We start from the raw sequence: 16,318 nt of genomic DNA, 5'->3' as shown, positions 1-16,318 counted from the left end.
TCGTTGCTACTTATTAATAACCAATGATATGGTTTAAACGTGACTCTATGTCTATACTAATTTGCTTGAGGCCCAAGTGTTTTTCAGAGAGTCCCGCTCCGAGCTGTCACCGCCTTTTGTGCCCTTCAGTATTTCTCCAGTAGATGGCAGCTGCACGTTTGACAAATCTTAGTAAGGCCTACGCAAAGCATCTACGGAAGAAATCGAGCGAACGAGACGAAATTAAGATTAAAATCTACACTCTAAACATTTCTGCTGCCTTTCTCTCGTCCCTCGCTCATACAGATGCGCTTCTCGGCGCCGGCGGTCAACGCGTAGCCATGGAAACCGCTGGAGGTAGCGCGAGGCACAAGAAGATTTGCTCACGAGCAACACTCCCTCTACCCGACCCCCTCACCTTTCGCCCCTAATTTCAAATTCAGGCTCCTCACCCGATTCCCTTTCTGCCCCCCTCCCAACCAAACCACCCCCAAAATATCCGGCCTCTCTCGCCCGTTTTGCGGTGTCCGGCTCTTTTCGGTGTCTGAGCAGCTCTTGGCGTGACGCAGACTGCCGCGCTCATCATCGATGGAAACGCCGGTAACGTTGTGTAAACAAACTCCTATCAAACAGCTTCATATTTATTCTTTTGCGGACGCGGATGCAACTTTTCCATACCATGACGTCACCCTCCTCCTTCGCTCTCTCTGTTTTTTTTTTCTCTCTCTCTCTCTCTCTCTCTCTCTCTCTCTCTCTCTCTTCTTAATGTATATTTGTTTGTACTTTCTGCCGCTTTATTCCGTCGAAACGTCTCACGCTAAAGTTGTCCCGCCTGGTTTAAACCCGTCCCGCTCAGCGCGAGCAGGACAGAGGCGGACAGGGTTATTGCCTGCAATGATTTCTCGCTCGGAGCGGGGTTTTCTTTTTATTGATTAAATAGAAATGAATTCATGAGACAACCCTCTCTCTCTCTCTCTCGATGCCCGTGCTTGTGTTTGTCTGCATGCTGTAATTGGCGCAGGGCATCGCGGGAATATTTGACTTGATCGCCCTGAGAAACATGCCTGCCCTCGTCTTTTACATCCCTGCGAAAATCTCGGGATGTTCACATTTGTGACAGCTTTCTGCCACCATGAATGAAGAAAAGTTTCTGCTAAGCTTTTTTTTTTTGGCCATTGCTGCTGTCTGTTTTAACAATGCAGATTATGACGATATAGGATGAATATATCGGTTACCATACGTTTGCGAAGTTGTTTCATCTCTTTCTATCGCTAAACTCAAACTGCCTACCGTTTGGGTGTCACTGAATGCTAATGTAACTAATAGGCCTGTAAGGCTTTATTTTGCAATTTTGGACGAACGTTTATTATATATATATATATATATATATATATATATATATATATATATATATATATATATATATATATATATATATATATATATATATATATATATATATATATATAGCTTTGTAGGCTAGTAGCATTCCCCTGATTTCTGTAGACTAGCCTAATTGGGCGCGGTTACGGGAGCGTAGGCGCTCGAGCTTCTGTTTTGTCTCGTGACTTGTGGAAAACCTGGACATGGTGTTTACTCCTTTGGGAAGCTTTGTAATCAATATGGTCGATATTTGTTTGGCGGCCTACCCTTGATAACGACGTTGTAATAATACCATCACGCGGCCTCAGCGCGGCCGTTAGTGTCCGCCGCCGCGCGGCCCGAATCTCCGCTGAGGGGAAAATCGATGCGCGGACTGAGTTAATTATGAGAAAATCAATTAAGAGGTGGGGATTTTGGCTTTAAAAGGGCGGCCGGCGCAAAGGAAAAGGCGCACAATGAAGAAGCCTGTCCAGGCGTTTCTGGGCTCCTTTATTTCCGCGCTTCTCGTCTTATTCGAGGTGCTACCGCTCGGTCACTTTCTCCGTGGCTCGTGACGCTGAATCGTAGCTAACGCGTTTGCGATTCTCTCAGCCGACCGGATAAAACATTCACAAGTCTGTAAAGAGGCCGTTTCATTCCGACGGGTCTGTTAAGATACGATCTGATGGCGAGAAGCGCGCGGACATCTCATTGCCTTTTTTTTCTGGGGTAAACGCGAGCAAACAAACAAGCGCGTTTCGACGGGACTTTATTCACAACGAACACATCTGCCTTTCTTTTTGTAGGTGTGTGTTTGTAGAGATGGACAGAAAGGCGGAGACGTCCTCTTATAAGTTTACATAGTGGAGACGGGCCATCAAATATTTGAAGAGCCTGCCTCTCTGTATGTATGCGCGCTCACGTTTCATGGCTGATACACAGGCGCGTGTACCTTTTTATTGGCTTCAGATTAACTAAGAAACGCCACACGTCTTCCTCTTCATGTGTATCTGAAGACGGGCTGCGATGTCATTACATGTCCAGGACACATCATTGAAACCATATTTGGATTTTTTTTTTTATCGTGATGCAGAAATTGTGAGAGCCATTAGGACCTGATAACCTTTAGCATAAAAGTGGTGAAATGCTAGAGGCATTAAACGGGTATTTTTAGGCTAGATTTTTTTTGGTCATTTATTTTAAAGAGGCTTTGAAGACGCGCATCTCTTTAGGCTATCAAAGCAGGGCATAGATCGACGCTGCGTTATGATTTTAATAAAGACGTAGGCTATGGGCCTTTTGGCTTAAAACAGAATTCGCGCGTTGTTCAAAATATATAGGCTATTTATTTTACAATGACTGTATGTCTAAACAGAGATTACGTTTGTATCGACTGAAAAAAAATCACAAAAGTGGTATTTTCCACGCATTTACTCGTTTTAGCTTTTAAATTAGGCTTAAATGGAATTATACAAATCATGAAAATAATCCAGTCAAATATGCACGTGAGAAATATGCAAATATAGGCCTATATATAAATATATCTGTTCTGATTAATGGTGTAATAAACAAACACGTTTCTGCATGTCTGTATTGCGATCACGCGTCCTTGTTGTTTCTCTTAACTACAGATCATTTAGAGATGTATTTCTTAAATTATTGTAGCCTGTAGATTCATAGTGTGCATTGACAGATTTCTATTTGAGCATCTTCGCATTACAGTGCCTTGAATTAATCACAACGATTACTGACTATATTTTAACGTGTTTTGTCCTGCTGTGGATGCAGTCCGTTTTTTGTTACTTAATACACCAGCTTTTATTATTTTAAATCACTAAATAAAGCCGAGTTTAGCTGACATGCAAATTTCCGTGCATTGCATGCAACCATGACATTTTACAGATCAGCGGTCGTATCCACGGTGATCAAAATAAAGCGCGAATTAAGCGCTATTTATCGAAGAAATGCTTCGTATGCACCAGTTATTCAAATAAATACAACGGTTCCCCTTGAAACACAAGTGTCTTGAATTTTCCAGTGATGCAGTACAAAGTTTAGGCTACGCATGCAATTTGAATTGGTAAAAAACCTACTGGTTTCGTAAGGTTCATAAAGCCTACAAAATATACTTTTAATTTTAAAAACAATGCAGTTTCTGTGGAGACGAGAATCTGTAATGAAGAGTATGTTTGTGTCGTTAAACGCCTAACAACACTTCGGTTGATAACTTTCAAAATGATCTTTTAGATACCATGCAAATTAGTAATATTATCGACCTTAGCCTATATTCAGGTCATAGACGTACGAGAGAAGAACACACACTAAATAATAGCAGCATTTAAAACAGCGGTGAACTCATTTAATAAACACAGAATAAAATATACGAATGATAATCTCATTATCTAAATTTCTACACAAGTCCGACCTTTTTATGGATGTTTATGATGGTCGCATTTCACCTGAACCTATCAGCTAACAACCCGATGGCTCTCGTGTGCCGTCAATACATTAACCCACACACAAATAAATTAATACCTACGTAAGATTATATTTTAAATCAGTACCTGTGCGGGATTATTCATATTTTCATTTTTGGTTGTTTACTGCTCTGTCGAAACGACCCTAGCTCAAAGTCCGTCGTGAGAGAGGCGAGATTGAATTTGCGGCCAGGATTTTTTCTTGTTATTGTAGAAAACTGCTGGCTTTCATAGACAGATCCTCAATATCTCTCGGTCTGTCAGAAAATCATTTATGTCGTCGATATCCCGACAGTCGTCAGTTGTTCAGATTACTTATTTAAAATGCATAATGTCGTCGTATTATTATTATTGTTATTATTATAAAAACGTGCCCCGCAGATATTTAGTGTCCGGTATCAATCTTGTGTTTTTTCATAAGCAGCTGTCAGCGTAACTCACGACCCCGTGGGTCAAAGGCCAAACGACCACCGGTGCAATTAAAACGGACAGAGATGGAGCATTATGGCCTCATCCAATTTTCTTCTTACAAAAGAACAAAACCACAGGCAGTTTTTTCCCCCAGAAATATGATGCTATCAAAAAGCTTATGACCATATTGTTGCTAATTCAAAGACATCTCCTCAGATTCACTTAAAAATGCAAAGTGTTCTACAGATAAAAATTTTAGGGGGCCTTTCTAAAAATGTAAGTATTATTCTATATATTATTTATACATTAAAGATGTGATCGCTTTTGTATTTTGTTACACTATCTCAGATATTAATTTACAGAAGGCAAAATAAGACATGGTTTATTTTTCCGAAAATAATCATTGAATAATTTCTTTTTCTTGAAATTAAGGCATTTTAGAGATGCCTTAAAATTCGTTTATGATATTTAGATGACACAAATCAGTCATTACTGGCCTTTCCACATTGGCAGCTGTAAAATCCACCTGACGAGACCTTAATACCAGCAGCTAATAAATTGTGGCGGTTGCTGTAACCTTTACATTTGTGACTTTTGCTCCTGGTCTGAATGCGGGGCCGGTCTGGTTGCAGCTCTATTCTGTTGCTGCTCATGTGACTTTTGAAAGAATCGAGATGACCACAATAATACACAGAGGGCCACGCGCTGCGTTTATGAATGCGCGCGTGTGTTTAGAAGCCGATGAGACGAGAGGGTCAGAGTTCAAATTCAACCCCAGACGGACGACCTTGCCCTTATGAATGACCCTGGGGTCATATGAGGGTGGGGGAAGGATTCAAAGGGATATAGAAAGCGATAGCAGAAAGGGGAAAACGGAGAGAGCCCGAGCCAAAGGCAAAGGGTAAAAAGATAAATACAGAGCTGGTTATGAAACACGCGCTTGTTGTCCCGTTTTCGTTTCCAAATGTATTCTCCATTTGCTTCAGTCGCACCTACACAAAAGAAAAGTTAACCTTTGACCCTCATCTCAACCCCAGCTGAGCGGTGCTCTTGTATCTCCGGCTTCCGCAGATGAGCTCTTCTGTATCTTGCATGCATTCACACACATAACCCGAGATTGAGGTGTAAACACCCGCGGTTGGCCATGTTCACCCTCGGGTTCTGAGGGTTAGTAGGGAATCAGGGCTGATGGGCGCTCTTGAAGCCCCAGCGGGGGGCCACCGGGGCTGATGATAGGGGTGCAGTTTTATATGTGACCTGCGCTTGGCAGCAGAGAGCTGGCTGTCCGGCCCGTTTAGTTTAGCTACTTTTCTTAGCCAATGACCAGGGGAGGATACAGGAGCGAGAGGGAAGACGCAAGCGAGCCCGAGAGCGGGGAAGGTGACATGAAAAAGCTCACAAAAATGTCTGTTGGCCCCTTTGCGCTCAAGCTCATTGCTGGGCTCACAACATGTCTCCTCGATCGCGACATCTGTTTTGTTTCTACGTGTCCTAATTGAAGCATGCTAATCTGCCATTGCTCTTCTGTGTTCTCCCCGTATCTCAGAGTTTTAGATTTGTGAGAACACTTTTAAGCTGTCATTTCCTCGCCCTTTTCTTTGTCTGAATTCCCCTGTCCCGTAACCCATTTAAGCAATTACTCCCATCTCTCGTCATGGGCCAGATCCAGCGGTATATCTGTGTGTTCTCTCTCTGAAGGAGAACAGCAGGTTTGGCTGACATTCCCTTTATCTGGCCTGTGCTGGTACCTAATCAGTCGGCTTTTACCTCGAGATGGGGTGTTTAGCGGGCATTTTCTCTTTGATGGGGGTATTTAGGGTGAATTTTCTTTACAACTCGAGATGTTTCTGTTGAAGTGTGAAGGGTTTTGTGTTACTTCCTTGTTTCTTGTTTTTTCGAAATTACTTTTTTTGCGCGTTTGCGTATAGACAGCATATTAGAATGATTTCTGAAGGATCATGTGGCACTGCAGACGTGAATAATGGCCGTTCATACATAATTGTAATATTTACACAATTGTTTTACTGTTTTTGCATGGCTTTTGAACAAATGAATGCAGCCTGGTGATAAGATAATTCTCATCAAAAAGTTTTAAAGACATAAAGCTTTTTTTGACGATTTAAAAGCTTCTGAATGGTAGTATAAATAAATATTCTGACATTCAAGTTTTGTTTTTCACATCTTCATAGACACGCTACTTTTTTTCTTCATGTTTCAGAAGATTCTCTGAAATGTTGAATTACTATAATCTAACACACATTAATTGAAAATAAATCCAAAAATATATGCAAGACAAATTTATTTATATAGCACTTTAATTCATATAAATAAAAGGAATTAAAAGAATAATAATAAAAACAAAATCACAACTATAAAAAACAAGGAATTTAAAACGATTTAAAAATGTATTTAAAATTAATTGAAACAGTTAAGAATATTAAATGATTATACATAATATACAGCACAATCAGATTGGATGTATGGCACAGTGCTCATTCAGTAAATGCACAGCTAAAGAGATGATTTTTGTGTCTAGATTTAAATGTGGCTAATGTTTCGGCACGTCTGATCTCTTCTGGAAGCTGATTCCAACTCCAGGCAGAATACTGAATACACTCCCAAAAATAAAGGTGCATAAAAGGTTCTTTACAAACAACCATCCCAGTCAAAGGTTCTTTAAAGAACCATCTCTTTCTTACCTTTTAATAACTACCCACTTCAGATGTTAAAGGTTCTTCATGGAATCCTTTAGACAAAAAGGTTCTTCTGTGGCATCGTGAAGCACCTTTATTTCATATCTGCAATAATGCAATATATCTGCAATGTATTTAGGTCACTGAGTGATTTGTAAATAAGCAAAAGTACTTTAAAATCAGTGGTAAATATAACTATAAGCCAGTGTAGGACATGAAGGCTGGTGTGTGTGTGTGTAAAACAAAAATAAACTGAGCATCACGTTATGATACATATTTAAAATTTCTGCATGTAAAGAAATAATGAGGGAACTGAGAAGACGCTGTAAGGAAAAACATGTGTTTCTCATTATAGAATTTATTCTGCAAGATGACTATGACAACCACAGAGTAGAAAGCAGGAAGAAAAGATGAAAGTCTAGGCTGACTGACAGGAAAAAGTACCTTACGGTACCAATACAAGCACAGTGCTCTAGTCACTGACAAGGGCTTGGCCTAGACTCTGTTGCCGTCGGATGATCCAGATGTTTTTTATTTATCTCTGCTGTCCAAATAGCACAGGCTAAAAGATACTCCACACGCTTCATCATGTTTTTAACATTGTCCGTCCTTAAGATTTTCCTGCTGATACTAACTGCTGAATGTTAGTTTTGAGGTGTTGTATAAGAGAAAAACCTTATATTTTCTCCTCGCCAATTTTTTCCCCCAGCACAAGTCCAGATATTCTGAGCCACTCATTTGTTACAGGGAAGAAAATGACCGAGAAAACAAAACAAACATAAGAAAAGTGCGATGTGAAAGGGTGTGAGGGATGAAGAAAGGGAGAGAGAGCAAAAGAAGGCTGAGCGGCTCTGAAAACAAGGCTCTCAGCTGAGAGGGATGAAAGGGACTGGATGCAGACGCTTATTTGAGAAAAATGATCTCTGGATGCTTCCCCATAGCCCCAAATGCCTCTTTTTCATTTCTTTCTCTCGTTTCACTGTAGGATCAAGAGCACGTAATCTGGGAGAGATTTCTTTGTCCAGATTCATTTATTCGCTGCCTGACCGTCCCAAAATTGCTTAAACATTTGGCCCCAGGGGAATTTGCGCTGTTTGTATATTTATATTTTGTATGTTATGCTCATCCCCTAATACCCACATAACCATAAAACACATTAAAATAAGCATTTTCAAGGGTTTGCTGCATTCAGTCGGTCATTTTTCTACGGAGAAAACCTTTTGCAATCATCTTTGCAGCCCTTTGCAGTGTTGTTTAGAAAATTGAAAATACCATTTTATTAATGCCTAGCGCAGAACATATTCTTCTGAGAATAGAGAGGCAGAGGAACGGACAGAAGTGAGAGCTGGAGTGGAAAACCATGCATATGTTCAATCACCATTTATTCTCCATTTCTAGTTATCATCAGATTTGTTTGTTACGTTTACATGCGTCCTAATCATCTGTTTAGGAACGGTTTCGGTGGCTCTGTCTGACTGAAAAGTCTTTTGTAGACACCTTAATCAGTTCCACTGAGCTTGATCCAAATGACATTCAGATTGTATTAAAAGGGGCGGTGCAGACCTAAAAGAATTCAGTCGACAAGAAAGAAAACATAAGTATGTAAAAACCTAAATCTGGCAATTTCCTAGTTTATTTTTTGATGCAGATATACATTTGAATACGTTTAGGTGATGTCTGTATGTTTGTTTACTCATGTCTAAGGTCTTACCATCTGTTTAAAGGATGAGAATGAATATTTGCTGCAAAAATAAACTGAGACAACATTTGCACTTATTGTATAGCATTGGTGATATTATTGCATTGATATTTTGTTTGTAATAGATGTAATGCACATAAATGCATTACAAACGTTTAGGCTTCATTTAGATAGAACATTCATAATCTGGATTTGGGTTGGATTCGTTCTGGTTGAGTGAAAATCGCGGTCTATGTGTAATTGATGTACAGTGAGTGTATGTGCAGGCTATTTGTACCCTTTTTTTAAGTAGCAGACAAGTAGCAGACAATGTATTCTTCTTGCAGTACTTAATTTGAACGTGCTGTTCGTACTCTAGCTATTAAAACTGATCGTGAGGCATAGAAGTAATACATCGGGGAACCCATTTTCTTCTAACACGGCTTGCAAAATGAATAAAGGTTTACACAAATCAGAAAGGGACAGTAAATCTCAGTGGAGGTTTCTGCATGCTGTAATATACTGTAAGAGTTTTGCTAAAGCTGTAAGAATTTTTGAGTGCATTTGTGCTTAAAAGTATGCACAAGAATTTCCTAGAATTTTCCATCTGCTGATTAAACCAGTCCAGCATAATAAGGCTATATTATTTAATGCTATTTATTATTATTATTATTTACATTTACACCATGTTGTTCTTTTTTATATTGGCCACAAAATCCTCTTCTATGTCTCAAATGCTTAATTCCACACATGGTTCCTTCATCAGGGCCATCTTCCCATCTTCCTATACGTTGCGCAGAGCTCTTCAACTTTACTCCATCCTCATCTACTGGACTCCACTCGACCATTGACCCCTCTGTGCCTTTTTGTTTGTCCAAAGAGTGTTTTAAGCAGTTTTGTTTTTTTTTTTTTTTTATGATTTCTTTGGTCTTAAAGAGATAATTTACCCCAAAATAAAGGTTTTGTCATAATATAATAAAGCTCATTTTGCTTACACAAAACTATTGAAAGACTTCAGAAGACTTTGAATATCAGACATATCCACATAAATAGGATTTTGTCCAATCCCTCATGATAAACAGATTTAATTTAGGTTTTTATTCACATATAGACATTAATCAGTGCACCCATCAGTTATGAGAAGTGCAAGCTCAAGAATGCTTGCTTGGCATGTGACAACCAAAGAGGTTCGTTCTTGTGTTCTGCATAGCTTTTAAGTTTTTAAAAGTGTTTTGTTAGGCATTTTAAGCTTCCTGAGCCAATGAGGTTTGTTCTTATGCATAGACTTCTGTTGATATTTGCTGATCAGTGTAGAATCTTAAACCTGCTCATCGTATAAAGTCATCTAGTCTCTCCAAAAAACTGTACTAATTATACTAAATTGTTTTATACTAAATGAATTTTTTGAAGCTGTCAAATGGTGGAACAGAAATCGAACGAAATTATGTGAGTAAATATTGACAGAATGTAATTTTTTGGATGAAATATACGCTTTAACCGATTGATGATTTCTCCATTTGAAGTTACATCGTATTTAAAAAAATACAGTGAAGTAAAAAGTATAATATTACACTTTGAAAGGAAAGGAATTGAACTGTTCCTGCCCACCTCTGGTTCCACCATAGAAAGAAAGTCACACATGTTCAAAACAATTTTGAACTATTACTTTTAATTTTTTTTCCACCCCTTTCAAAACAAGAGCGAGTCTTCATCTGGTAAACTATTTTAATGAATATCGTTTCATTTTGTTGCTGTTTAAGTGTTATTAAACAACTGTACTTAAATGTAGCATTTGTGAAGAGTGATTAAGGTCTTGAATCCTTCATCCCAACACTCGGAGCCGCACAGGGACATATGGTTGACATTGAGGAAATTAGCCTTAACTGACATCAATCCCACAAGTGTTTGTTTGGACGTGCGCACTCATGTTTGCACATCTTCACAATCAATAGGTTAATTGCAGCTTTGTCAGTGTGTGTGAGTATGTGATTAGTTGTATGTGCAGCAATTGACAAGCTGTGGGATTTTTTATTGATTGCCTACAACAATGAACAAGACAAGAGAGAGAGAGACTGTGGGTGGTATTGATTGATTGACCCCAAATTAGCCCCTTCTTTCCATCCTCCTCCTTCAGTCACAGTACAGAGTCATTCAGGACGGACTCAATCAAAACACTGTAAGAACGTGGATTAAATAGAGAGTCTTTTGACTAGAAACCTTTTGCAAATAAAACACTTAGATATAATTATTAAAACCTAATGTAACACAGATCGTGTCAAACTATAACCGCAAGCCAGAGAAAATATCTTTTAATTAAACAGTAATAGATCAGATCTTTCTAGTCATTTCATTTTTTGCACTCTTTCTATCTCACTCACTCATGCTCTCTCTCTCTCCATAAGCCCTCTCACGACTCCCTTTAAACATTTCTTCACCTCTTAATTGTTTTGACGGAAGCAACTGGCATCCTCATTAGAGCTCATTGATTTTCTGGTTGTTAGTGCATTGATTTTGAAAGTTCCCATTGATCTCAGGCTTAAATCTCTCTGCCGTTCCCTCTCTCGCTCCCTCATATGGACTGTTTATCCACACGCAACAGCACTGAAATGGAAGTGATGAGTCAATAGAAGGGTGGACAGATAAATAGATAAACAGAGAATTTATAGAATAATCAACATCTGCCAGCTCACAGGATCCCGTAGAAGGAATGAGAAATAGTCAGTGAGATGGAAAGGAAGGTGATGGGATATCTATATAAAGAAAAAGAACTCGCTTTTTCTCTTTATTTTCTGAGTGATTGGACACAGCTGAGGGTTACCACTGATGAAAAGGCTGAGAGACCTTTCCTGACCAAATGTGAGAGTGTGGCCTGTGTCTCCTCTAAAATAGTGTGTATTCATGGGGAATAGAACTGATCTTGTCCATTTGCCGTGATGTGCTCAGTCACAGCGGAGTGAGAGAATCCCACCTTTTCTTCCAGTCTTCTTCAGAAGTGCCGTTATGAGGATTTTCATCTAGTTTGGAATGAGAATGGGGGGGGGGTTAATATAATTGAATCCTACTTTTTCCTTTTCTTTTCCACACAAAAGCAGTGCAATGTATTATTCTTGTTTGCTGGAACTTTCATATGCCACCTGTCCTCTCTGTTTCCTTGCTTTTATTTTCATTGTCTTTATGGTTGCTGATTTCTATTTCAAATTCCAAATACCACACATACAGTCTCTCCATATGGTCTGTTTGAATTTTCCATATCATCCTCATAATCATTTATTCTTCAGCCCTCAAAAAATACTTTTTACATTGAAAATGTATTAAAAAACTTTCTTGAAAAAAATCCTTTATGTTATTATGTTATTATATATGTTATTACGATGACACTTCAGCACAAGGACAAATCCTCACTATTAACTGGTTGCTTAGCATGACTATCGTTAACAGAATGGCTGTTAATTAGTAGCATTATTAGTAATTAGTAGCATTTTATTCTACATGATGATCTTTAATCCTAACCAATACCTAAACTTAACTAATAACCTAAATTATTAATAAGCAGCAAATTAAGAGTTTATTGAGGCAAAAGTCATAGTTAATGGTTTGTTAATGGCAAGAATTGTACAATAAAATAAAGTGTGACCGATATCATATTTTTCTTGTAGATTACACATGACATTTGACAATTGACTATTAAATTAAAACTATTCTTAAAAATTAAAAAATAAATAAATAAACAAACAAAAACAAACATGAATACAGTATTACATGACTACTTTTTTTAATGTATTTATTTTTTATCATTTCCATTTATCATTTTTTTATCATTTTTATCATTTCTTACGTGTCACCCGTAACCCATTTGTTCATTTATGTATTTATTTCTCTTCTTTTGTGTTTGTTCTGTGGCTGGTTCTCCATTGTGGCCAGATTCCCATTTGCTTCTGCTGACCAATGAGTTAGCAGCACCTGCTCTGTCCTAGAGAGAGAAAGGGAGCGAGGGAGAAAGAGAGAAAGAGGAAATCGATAGTAGAAGTGATGAGGAAGGGAGGTGTAGATTAACGTCTGGAGGCCTTGGGTCTGGGGTTTCGTGGGGCTGCCTCAGGACTTAGCCATGAGGCTGTAGCTCTCTTCAGTAAATCTCTCTCCACGCCACAGGAGCTAAAGCACCCCTAAATTATATATCCGCTGAAAAACATAAAAGTGATGCAGTCAAAAGTAAAAAGAAATGAGGAAATCAAATTTAGGGCCTCAGTCCTGATCAATGTTCCAACATTTCCTTCAAGCGGCTGTTGCGAAATGCTCTGTATCTTTTCTTGTATTGCAAGCAACCAGACTTAGAATCGCAAGTCGATGAAGGAGAATATTGCGGTAACACGCTCGCACATGAGCACTGCAGCACTGCTGAGGATAATAAATATATCTAATAAATATCATTATTTTTGGACCAATCTCCCACAATAAAGGAGGAGAAGTGAGGGATGGCACCGGGGACCGGCTGGGATATTGGCAATATATCAGCATTGATTATTGAGAGTACTGACAGAGACAGAGAAGGAGAAAAGGGGAGAGGGAGTTCATAAAAACTAATAAAAGAGACAACGAGTGAGGAAGGAACAGAGGCTTTAGATGGATCTGCTTTTCTGCTCTAAAATAAAAGCAAAAAATGTGTGTGTGTGTGTGGAAGACTGTCCATCTGTTTGTATGTACAAGATATAAACCTTCACTTTTACTAGCACTTAAATCGGTGGAAGAAATGCGAAACCGTAATAGAGTCTTTTAATTATGGCGACGACGGTTTCGGAGCTCTTTGAATGTGCGTGACCGAATGAAAGAAAGAGCGAGATGAAAGAAACGCAACGTGTCGCTGAACGTAGCAGTGAGGTATTATTGATCAGACTACCATATTGTTGATGAAAGAGAATCTAATCTGACTTGCTCATCTGTCAACGTGGCGTCATTGTTTAGCAGCAGCCGTCACAAACAGCCATATAAAACTGCTTATTCTGTGCTTCTTCATTCCTACATGCATTCTCACAGCCTGCTCTTTTGCTCCATTATATTAATCATGCTTTCCACTCTGCTATATGTCTCTGTCTGAATAATGTGTGTTATAGCCTAAGAGAATTTATTATTTCCTGTGCACATAAGCATGGGATATTTCTGCGGTTGTCAAGACGTGACAGTTTAATCATCAATAACAAACACGTCGGCATTCATCATGCACGCGTTTCATTCCACGCTCACGTGGAGTCATTTGAAGATCTCCGCGCTAAAGCTGTCACCTTTTTTCCGGTAGACATGCAGTTGCTCACGGCAAACTGTGTTTTAGGGATTCTTGTGATCTCGTCTGAATAATTAATACGAGTCGAAGCGATAAGCGAAAGGACAGGCAAGCGTTTTGTCAGTTTTCAGGACTGTGTGGAGAAATCACAAGCTGCTCTTGGGAAAAAAGGTTCTTTATTGGCATCTGTAGGTCTGCGAACAAGCTTTAACACCAGTGGAACCTTTTCACTGCACAAAGGCTTGTTTATAGTGAGAAAAGGTTCTTTAGATATTTAAAATGTTCTTCAAATAAAGTAAAAAAATGGCTATTTAAGGAGCTGTTCACTCAAGGGGTCCCCTGGATGAACCAAAAATTGTTCTTATATTGCGTGCAAGTTTAAAGTTTTTCTTCATTAAGTTTTTAGCAAAACTAATTTTGTTCGAGAAGCATGCTAATTGGATTGTTTGTGGAAGCTGTAATTGTTTAATTAAAGAAATATTCACCCAAAAAAGAAGATCATCATCTTTAGTAGTAATTCTACTAAACCTTCGTAGTAATTCAAGTAAATTACTGTAAAATTACAGCAACACTGATAAATACAAAGATGTGGTGTTCACGCAGGCAAAAACGTTCCATCTTAACTGGTAAAACAGCATTCACACATCAGTTTCAAAATAGTTTGTTTCGTTTTTGCTGTTTCAATTTTTGTATCAAATGTTTCATTCATTTAGCTGCTTTTGGCGCAGAGACATCATTTTAGATGACTTTCAGAATGTAATGATGCCTTACATCAGTGTATAGATTCATATTCACATACATTATGTTATTTATAAACAAATTAAATGTATAAATATCAGACTTATCTTATATTTATCTTATATATTCTTAAATATATAAGTTCTTGTCTGTGTATTTTTATATACATAATAAATAATACACAGTACACACATATATTATGTAAACAAAAATTTAATTTTGGATACTCCTAACAATAATTTAGCAGTAAAGACTATATGTGTGAAAGAAAATATTTGTCACTCTCATGATGTGAAAACCAATTTACATTGAAATGCATTTTTTTTTTTTTTTTTAATTTGTCCATAAAGTAAAAGTTAACTACAGCACTGATCCCCATTGGCTTTGACTGTATGGGCAAAAGAAGAAAAAAGTCATCCAGGTTGAGAACGACATAAGGTCGAAAGAAACTGTTTCTGGGTTTCCTCAAAAAAAATAAAAAAACTAACAGCGAACAAGTGTTAAAATAACCTTTTCTGTCTTAGTTTGAAATACATTTTTAATTCGAACACCCTTTTTCCTGGATGTTAAAGCTTCTTCATCATCATTCGATCATTCTTCACCTTTATTTTTAAGAGTCTATTACTCCAGGAAGTCAACATAAACAGGAACAATGGCTATGTGTGGATGAGGAGAGCGCAGCTAGGAAGGAGGTGTTAGCTCCCTATCCTTCCAACACCATCTTATTTTCCTCTCCCTCAATTTCGCACTCTCTCTTTCCCTCCAGTCCCTCTCTCCTTCTCTTAGATGCGCACAACCACACTATATTCTACAAGAAATAATTGCTTTTGTCTGAAAGGAGTACAGGAGGGAGGGGCCTGGGCGCCCCGTTACCTCAGCACGTCGAGGGGGTACGCGAGGGACAACCGGTCACTGCTTTTCATCTCTTTCACTTGACCTGAGGATGTCATCTGTCAATAGCGAGATGCGCGAGAAGGACAGGGACAATGAAACACATCCCTCCACTGAACAAAATAAAGAGGAAACGCGTTTGGTTGCAGGTGGAAAGACCCCCCGAAATCGAATTGAACGCAACAAACAACTACAAGAGACGTAATCCTATTATTTTTAATACTATTATAAAAATGACACATCATTATTTGCGGCTGCATAAAAGCAGATTTGGAAATGATCGGTATTAGCCGCACCTGCTCGCATCTCAGTCACTGCCAAGGCTTCTGAGCCTGTGCTCGCCGAGAGTTTTGCTGCCTAGCGGAATCGATTTACTCCTATCGATCGGAGTGTTTAGCGTATAGATTTTTCTATTTAAAAATCTATATTGACAATAATCTTGTGTGTAAGTGTGCCGCAGCATGGTTCGTAATTGACAGGGCGTGATGAATTGGCAGTAGGAGAGAGGAGCAGAGAGCGCTCGCTGATTAAGGCCCCCGGGAGGTTTTGCTGGCACAACGAGATTTCCGAGCACAGTGTTTCCCAACCCTGTTCTTGGACGGGCCCCCCTGTTGTACACGTTTAGGATGCCTCCCTCATCTGGCACACCCATTTCAGCGCGCCGGATCCATTTTCTTTATTATACTGATCAGCTGACGAGTATAATTAGGTGCGCGATTCGGGAGACATCCTGAATGCGTCCTGCCGGGGTGCTCCGGGAAACTGTGCAGCACCGGTCTGCTTCTGCCGCTCTGCACATCGCATCGGTGAACAG

The sequence above is a fragment of the Puntigrus tetrazona genome, chromosome 16 (assembly GCF_018831695.1).
Source record: "Puntigrus tetrazona isolate hp1 chromosome 16, ASM1883169v1, whole genome shotgun sequence".
Lineage (NCBI taxonomy): Eukaryota > Metazoa > Chordata > Actinopteri > Cypriniformes > Cyprinidae > Puntigrus > Puntigrus tetrazona.
The sequence above is the reverse complement of the archived record's forward strand: the minus strand, read 5'-3'. Positions refer to the sequence as shown.